The sequence below is a fragment of the Diadema antillarum genome, unplaced genomic scaffold, assembly GCF_040938485.1.
Source record: "Diadema antillarum isolate AM-2024a unplaced genomic scaffold, OU_Dant_1.0 scf00000178, whole genome shotgun sequence".
Lineage (NCBI taxonomy): Eukaryota > Metazoa > Echinodermata > Echinoidea > Diadematoida > Diadematidae > Diadema > Diadema antillarum.
The window spans coordinates 1,758,170-1,766,776 of record NW_027271067.1 but is presented as its reverse complement, the minus strand read 5'-3'; positions in this window follow the sequence as shown (position 1 = coordinate 1,766,776).

The following is an 8,607-nucleotide window of genomic DNA, read 5'->3' as shown; positions in this document are numbered from 1 at the left end:
TTGGTGACCGGACGTCATGACGGTCTGATGAGGTCACTGAACATTGATTGCCTTGATTGAGACATATTTCAAAAAAATTCTTTGGATGCCATGTACATGTACATAGTCTTTCCAGTGGTACATGATTTGGTCCACTCTTAAGATATGATTGTACTTGCTAGAAAGTGCTACAGAAACATTGAGAAAGCCAGTCACCAAACATGAGCAGTTTATAGGAAATAAGCTCTGAAGTACATATACAATGTCTGCAGTCAGGCAGACATGATATTGTGCATCCAGATATTATAGACCAGCTCAAAACATCTGGGTGATTGTGATCTGCATTGTAAAACCCTTCAAAGCTTCTAATTCCAAGAAATCCTTAGACTCTGCCGTGCAGACGTAACTTTATTAATTTATCGTGATGTCTGATCTGTAGATACACATCATTTTAGGTTTGTTGTTTTTTTTTTCAGCCAAATTACCTTGTCATGCAGTTTTCTCCATAGTCAATGTGTAATGACTAATGACTATAAATGTGTAATGCCTAAGGACTAATGTGTAATGACTAATGACTATTGTGCTGTTGGGTCACATGTATCAGAGTCACTCAAGATCAGGCTTTGGTCCATTATTTCAAACTGCTTTCCACTTGTATGAAATGCTGCCCTCTAGTTAAGCAAGATTTTCACTGGCCTTGTAATAACTTTTTTTAAAGATATTGGTGTAGGAGAGTTCTCGGGAAGTCAAGAATTTATGGAGAAAAGCTCACTTCTTCCAGGTAATGGAAACATTTGTGATGTGAAATGTGTTAAAAGTTTAAAGGATCATCATATGGCAGCCATTCATATTTTAGGAGGGTTTATCGTTAATAAGAGGTTCACTGTCTGTATTTCAAATGTAATTCCAGTGTGCTCCAGTCCATCAAAATTGGACCTTGAATACAAGTTGCCAGAAAGAAGTTGAATTTTAAACTTTCCAGGTGGCATTAGTCGTAATTATGTATGCAAATTAGATGCGGTGATGTCATGGCCTGCCAGTTCCCCATTGGTCTAAATGCTGATCCTCTCAAAATTTTCTATTATGACCTTTAATCAATGAAATGATTATTATAACTACTTGTGTACAATTTGTATTTCCTTCAAATTAGTGTTGCAGTGCAAAAATCCACAGTTATGACTATTCATGTGTCACTATTACTAGGGGATGGTTACAGGAGCTGAATTATGGACCAAAAACGTATACATTAATTTTTGGATGATATCTTTGTGCATAAATTGACTGAAGCATTGAGAGTGAATGACATAACGTAGTAGATACTATATTCATTTGCAAACAATATTGCTATTTGCTGCAAACATGAAAAAAATTACGATTTGTTATTATTGCTGTAAAGTCTGATTTTCATCAAACTTAATTCAGTCTGGTGTAATTTAACTACTTAGCTATACTTTCATGTTAGTAATGAAACAGAGAACGAAAAGAAAAATGGACTTACGCTAATTTATTTTTCGTGTTTGAAAAACACAATTATGTATTGTCAGTATTATGCTACATATCCTTCCATTTTAATTTGGCTTTCTTTTGAAGTAATGTGTGCTTAATCCTTGTTGGGTATGGTATATGCATATTCTTGTGTTTTAACCTGCTGTAATGTATGAATGGCAATAAATTTGAAATGTTTTTATACTGTCTGGATGTGGAGAATATGTGTTGATTCTGTACTCTTGCTATCACTGTAGAATGGGTGATTAGAACAGAAAAGGAATTGAAGGCTCCACAAGCAGACACAGACACAGACAAATATAATACATGTATATACGTACTACAAAGCACTAATTTTTTGGCATTTTTACACCTAGCCACTGATGCGAACAAGGGGATTTCTGTTAAATTAGATACCACTTGGACAATCCAGAACTCCCCTGTGGTCACAAGCCTGAAAAGGTGGCAATGGAGCAGATTCCAAGAGGTACTGGAGCCAGTGTGATTAACAGGTTGTCGGTAAATCTGTCTGTCCTAGATTCTGCTCCATTCTAGTTGGTCCCACTTCTTCCTACATACAGTAGCAACTACAACTAATGGATGCAAACTGGATCAGATGCAGTCTTCATCAAAAGCTACAACATGGTCAAGGAATTTTGAATTGTGTACATTACCTGAAAAAGACAATGACCTGATGAATTTACATACACTATAAAACTCCCTAATTACTAGCATTAAACACTCGCACACAACACCGCTAGACATACACTCTTATCCCCAGATGCAAGACATGATTTTGTAACAGCATTTGTTTAACATGTAACTTTTATTTCACAATTATTTCATGTTCTCATTTCAATCTCTGCATGATGGATATATCAAAGTTTCCATGACAACTGGACAGCGTCTCCTGCATCAGAATCATTCAGACACAAGACTGACTGGTAAACACATCATGACCAAGTCTAGATTCAAGTTAATACAATTCAATGCATGAAGTACAAGCACATCGCTAGAACACATAACACAGGAGATGGAATTGGTTTGGAATATTTGGTGCTCATACCAGCAACATCATCACATTGGTATCATCATGGAGTGATCAATCTATTGTAACTCCTTGGAGCTACGTGTGCAGATACGACATTGATGCATACTGCACATTTACAGAGGTCTGCAGAGAAGCAGTAAGCCTATAGTACACAGTATAGTGCAGTAAAGTCATTCTCTACATCATAATTTGTGGCCATTTTTTTTTTCCAGTTGTTAGCCCGATACATCAAAAAGCTGGCTCTATTACGCATGCCTTCAGAGCCTGCGCTCAGAATATTAAGTGCATTCTAAGCATTCGTCTACAGAGCTACAACCCTTGGCCATTACAACTTTAGGTAGATCATAAGGACCTCGTATGTGTCAAGACATTTGTACAAAACTCCCACTGCTTGAACAGGGGAGGTTTGTTTGTTTGTCTGTTTTCTCTTCTGTTTTTTTTTTCCTGCCATATACAGGTGGCTACTGTATGCATGCTAGGGACGGCACAATATACATGTTTATATATATTTTTTTTCAAATTTGTCTTCTTTTTTCTTCCAGCTCAATATGATGGAACATCTAGCACTGCTAATAGTACTTTTTAATAGGCTTTCATCATTCTGCTGCCAAAACATGCACAGTGAGTTTCTCCAACCCATTGCGACTATTACATAATCTTTGCTGCATACACAGTTGGCTTTGTTCAGGTATACAGTACCCTTGTACTGCGTTCTACACTTTTTCATGCCACTATTTCATTCGCAAAAAAATCAGTATGGCTGGAAAGAGAAGTGAAAAGAAAAAATGACCTAAAATGACAATTTATTCACCTAAAAAAAGAAGAAGAAGAAAAAAGAAAAAGGAGAGCGAAGTGGGATACAAGGTATTAAATACGTGCCAAGTGAAGCACCCCTTGTACCAAACATTCATATTGAACACTGGAATTTCAACAGTAGAGTTGGAGGATAGGTTATATCATAATCAAACTACTTGCAGAATTCTTTGGATATCATTTCAAGCTTTAATGAGGCCGACTCATAGACTGTTTATGCCGAATATTTCGTGAGGTTTTTATTTTCGCAAATTTCGCGAGTCAGATGCTATTAGGGAAATTCATGACACGCGAAAATATTGACTCTGATCCCGATGTGGATGTGACGTACGCATGTACATTTCTCCATTCAGTACAAGACTCCATGATCGCAAATTTAACCACTCACGAAATCGTCGGGAATTCACAATTCGCGAAAATTTAGACTCACGAAATATATGGCGTATACAGTAGACCAGAAGTATTGTGATCACCTGGGCAAGAGACAGTGTAGAGCAGCAGGGGAAAAGAAAATGCTACAGCGCGATTTTGTCATGGCACATAATGCTGAATTTTTAATTCCTCCTCAATTTTAGTACTTTATCACGATAACACTTAATAGTAACATACACATACCACTCTTTAGCACAATATTGCTCTGATAAAACCTTTGGATCAATGCAAAGAACAAGACCAACAAAATAACATCTTCAATGTTTATTTGTATACATACATAATATATTCTTATATATTCTATACTCAGTAGCAGTACTATATCTTTTCTCAGTTTATGGTCTACGGTGTTGACAACGTCCTGTCAATAGCAAATCTTATAATGTAAGTAAATGATAGATTAGATCAACAAAGGAATGTAGAATATTTCTCTTTTTTCTTCATGACGACACAGGCAGATAGCTGCAGATAGCTACTAAGTGCCATTACAGACTCTATCAGAAAGTAAACAAGGCTGGACATACAATGTATCATAACAACCTCATGTTGTAATAAGCTGGCTTTGTTTTGACATCAGATCGTAACGATCAAGCACAAGTACATGGCGTTCCAAGCTAGTTCAACTCCCGGACACAAAAGTTTCCTTGTTAGGTCTCACAGAAATTACAAAACTGCTCTAGATAAATTGACTTTCTGAAGAAGCAGAAATTCCAATGCTTATTTCCATATTTTCTGTTTTTCCCACCTAGTTTCTGTCTAAACCAACCTTAATCGCTATCACTGACCCCTGACCCGACTGACCAATTGACCAAGCAGAAAGTGGCGCTATCTCGTCACAGGAAAACTTCCCCAGTCCACCGTACTGTTCAAAAATCATCTTTTCTTTCTTTTTTCCCCAGTGGAATCAACCATTCTTGCCAAAAAAAGTTATTTCTATGTTCAAATGAGGTCTTGAGATAAAACAATTTATTCCTAGCATGGGTGTATAGACGTTTTTATGGAAGCAATGGTGAAAATTCATAAATTCACATCAATATTTTTAAGAGTGTAATTTGGTTCCAGGTGCAAAAGTCATCTGCAATTGCAAGTTCTGCCTCGCATGAAATCAAAACTACAGTTAGTATTTATAACCTTTATGCCAACAAACACACAATTTCTGTGCATCGCGGCTACTTTACAGAATTAAGAAGAAAAACATATTAAGTCACTGTCACAATTCATATATTCCAAATATCCCACCTCGTTCTGAGAATGACCATATGCAGTGTTCTACAGTTGTACTACGGTGTTTTACTGCATATTCTCCAACTCACATTGAGTATAAAAATGGTTTGACCCATGGAGGCCTTGTTGAGAATGTATGTCAACGGATAAAATCGCATGACAGGTCAATGCAACCACCTTGTTCTACGAATATATGCTGTTTCAAGGTTCACCACCCAGTTTCTGAAAACATATTTGAACCGACGATACAAAGAAATAAAATTGTGTTAAAATTGAGCCATGACATTAGAAACCTATCATAATAAAAATCAACAGTTGCTTCCAGTTTAGACCTTATGCTGCTAAGTATGTTCCAACTTTGTTATGGTGCAAAAATTATCATATACCACATATTCTACATAAAGCTCTCCCAACCAACATCTGATCCCATCACAGACAACTGCGCATGAAAGAACTTTGATGTCACATGCTACCTTCTTGCTGTCATGAATGTTCCAACACCCAGTGAGTTTCCACAAACCAACCCCGAGATTATGCCCATCCATTTTGAAGAGTCTAGGAGTATACAGAATGCATACGCATACACCATAAAGTTAATATAGTAAATACAGTGTATACATGCACAAACATAAACAAAGTTTAATACAGAAACTACTGTACCCACAGCTGACATGTAGCAACAGTTTGTGTAGCAATGAACCTAAACTGTACACCTGTAATGACAATGATCTCTCCTGGTGCTGTTCTCTCATGTACATAGAAAACCAATTTCTACACAAACTAGAATGCAAAGTCCATACAAAATGAAAAACACAACTCAATTTTTGTGTGACACACATACACATAAAAGATTGTACCTATCAGATCTTACGTGCAACTCATCATTTATTGCACTTTAAAACATCAAGCTGATTACATCATATGCATAACACACATGCACAGGTGGCCCGATCTTCACTCAAAATATTAAGAACATCTTACGATTGAATGTGTTACTCTTACAAACACAACCTACAAACACCTTAATGCCAGTGTATAAAGGGTAATATCACCAAGTTACTTTTCTGATTCCCTCAAACAAGAGTTCCCCTGATAAGACATGTCGATTGCCTTGAGTCCGGCAGACATGGCAACACTAACGTTGCACTGCAAGCATCAATGAAGCAGTTATATAATCTGTGTGGGAGCAGCCGCTTGCCTCATTGCATTGCACGGAGAAATTTATGAGCAGCAAACTCAAGCTGATGGCTGACTGGCAGAATAAGATTAGCAGCCAGTTTCAACAGGTCTCAACCAGCTCAAAAATGCACACAATTGAGATGATCGTGGCCCAGTGGGTCTGCCGTGGGCTTTCACATTAATAAATTGTGGTGTGGGAGAAAAGTGGCAGGTTTACTATAACAGTTCCTATGAGAACTTTTCAAATCACATTCATACTTGCGTCATCTGCCTGATCTTTCTGTCCTTGTTAATGCACAAATAAACTGTATCATCATGGAAAAATTAGTTCTCCAGGTACAGACTGTTCAAATGACAAACACCAACGAAAGGAATGATAAATATGACTGGATGTGATTAATGGTCGGTCTCATACGGAAACAAACTAGTTGTGGTTTTTTAGGAATCATTGGAAGACACCTTCAGGACTATCTGAAATTATGAAGGAATTAGTAAAATGCTTTCGCTTCTCACAATGAGGCCACTATTAGTATGAATAGAATATCAACACCATAATTAGGCATATCATTTCAATACCACATGGCATCTTCAGGATAAAAAACAAAAGAAAATGAGAGTGGCGGAACTTGTATGAGCTTTTAACACTGAGAATCACTACCTACTAGTACTGGGATACAGCCGTGATATAAAACAAAGCCTAAAAATCATAAAATTAGACTGTATGACTTCTTGACTGCCTTGGTAAGAAAACATACTCTTCCAAAATGTATGCACAATGCCACCAATGGAGGGGATTAATGTCTACAAGAAATGGGCTAATTACAGAATAATGGCAAAATCCCACTACAGCCAGCAAGTGTTGGCTCTTACATCTGTAGCTCAAGGGCTTGCAGGGAACTTGCACAATACAAACCATACTGAAATGCCTCCATCGGCCTTCTTACTGAACGGTGCTCAAATACAACAATGTGTCTGAGATGCTTACAAATACTGATCACATCAATACCACACAGGTACAATTGATACCTGAAGACTATTCTTTGTCCGTCATTACATGCAATAGCAGCTGCAAAATTGGTTATTACAGACTGATTATCTCCAGCCATATAGATATGATTAATTCTGTATGTTAAAAGTCCAATGAGAAGTGCAGATCAGATATAGGAAGGCATTATTTCCACTTACGCATATGTACTTTATACTGATGTCAACCCACAAGTTATAGAGAAACTCAAGAGAACTAATTTCAAAACTTGAGCAGGACTTGAGCTGACCCGTCTGAATACTTTTCACCACTTCAAATAAAGTACATGGCAGTGGGCATTGAGCATTGAGAGGTAATAAATGAAAAAGAATAATCTGATTGCTGCATATTTTTATAGCTTTTAGTAAAGCGATGATCATCAAAGACAGACGCTTTAAGCAGGCATTTCATAAGTACGGCTATGGCGCGACAGAGATCTCTAGTATAGAACAGAGCAACTACAGAATGCCATAATTTGGGAATTTTTACAGATATAAGACACAAGATTTTTCTTCTTTAAATCTTTCCCCCACCAATTTGAAATCCTCATACATTTTGCACAGGCTACAGGGTTCCCGTTGGAAATGGGTACAACGCTGAAAGGATTACACATTAAATCCTTCTTACGGAAATTTGCCATGCTTGTGCTTCAAGTCACACTCTATAAAACCAAAGTCCATTTTGTTAATACTCTTACAGTACTTAAAGCATGATAAAACTACAGCTTAAATGCTAATCTTGCAGGGTAAAATACTGTTTCTGTGGCCAGGGATTTAATCCTACAAAGCACTGGCTTACATCTTGACAGCATCAACCCAAGTGTACACAGAGCATGACATGTCGTGCGCTGCTTCTCGTCTCTGCAACAAGGAACCTATTACTGCAGCATTCTGTTTCGCAAATGGGAGCCTGCAAATGACAACATCGGCTGCAGAGGGCCAGTGAGTATAACAGGAATTTCTGCCCTTATTCCAGAAATGGTTGTGACACTATTAGAACACAACCTCATTCATGCTAAATGAGTGTGATGATAATGACACACGCTGAAAGTGTAGTCTTAATACACACCTGATATCTCCACATCTGCCACACAAACTTTTCGCACCTGCGACAAATATTTTGGAACTGGTAACCATAGTTACAAACGCACATGGTCGCATCACTTGATTGCAACTTACTGCAGCTACTGTATATAGCAAGAGACCCACACCATTCTTCTTTTCTCTCTTATTTTTGTGTCAGCTAGAAGAAAAAGCAAAATATAGACAAGCATAACAAACAAAAAACAGAAACATTCGTAATGACCTGAAGCTGGGATGAGAAAATTGTCTGAAGGGATAACCATTGTAGGAGATTGTATGGATCAGTGCTTGTCACACCTGTTTGCAATTTGGGGTCAAGCGGGGTGCACCAACGCTCT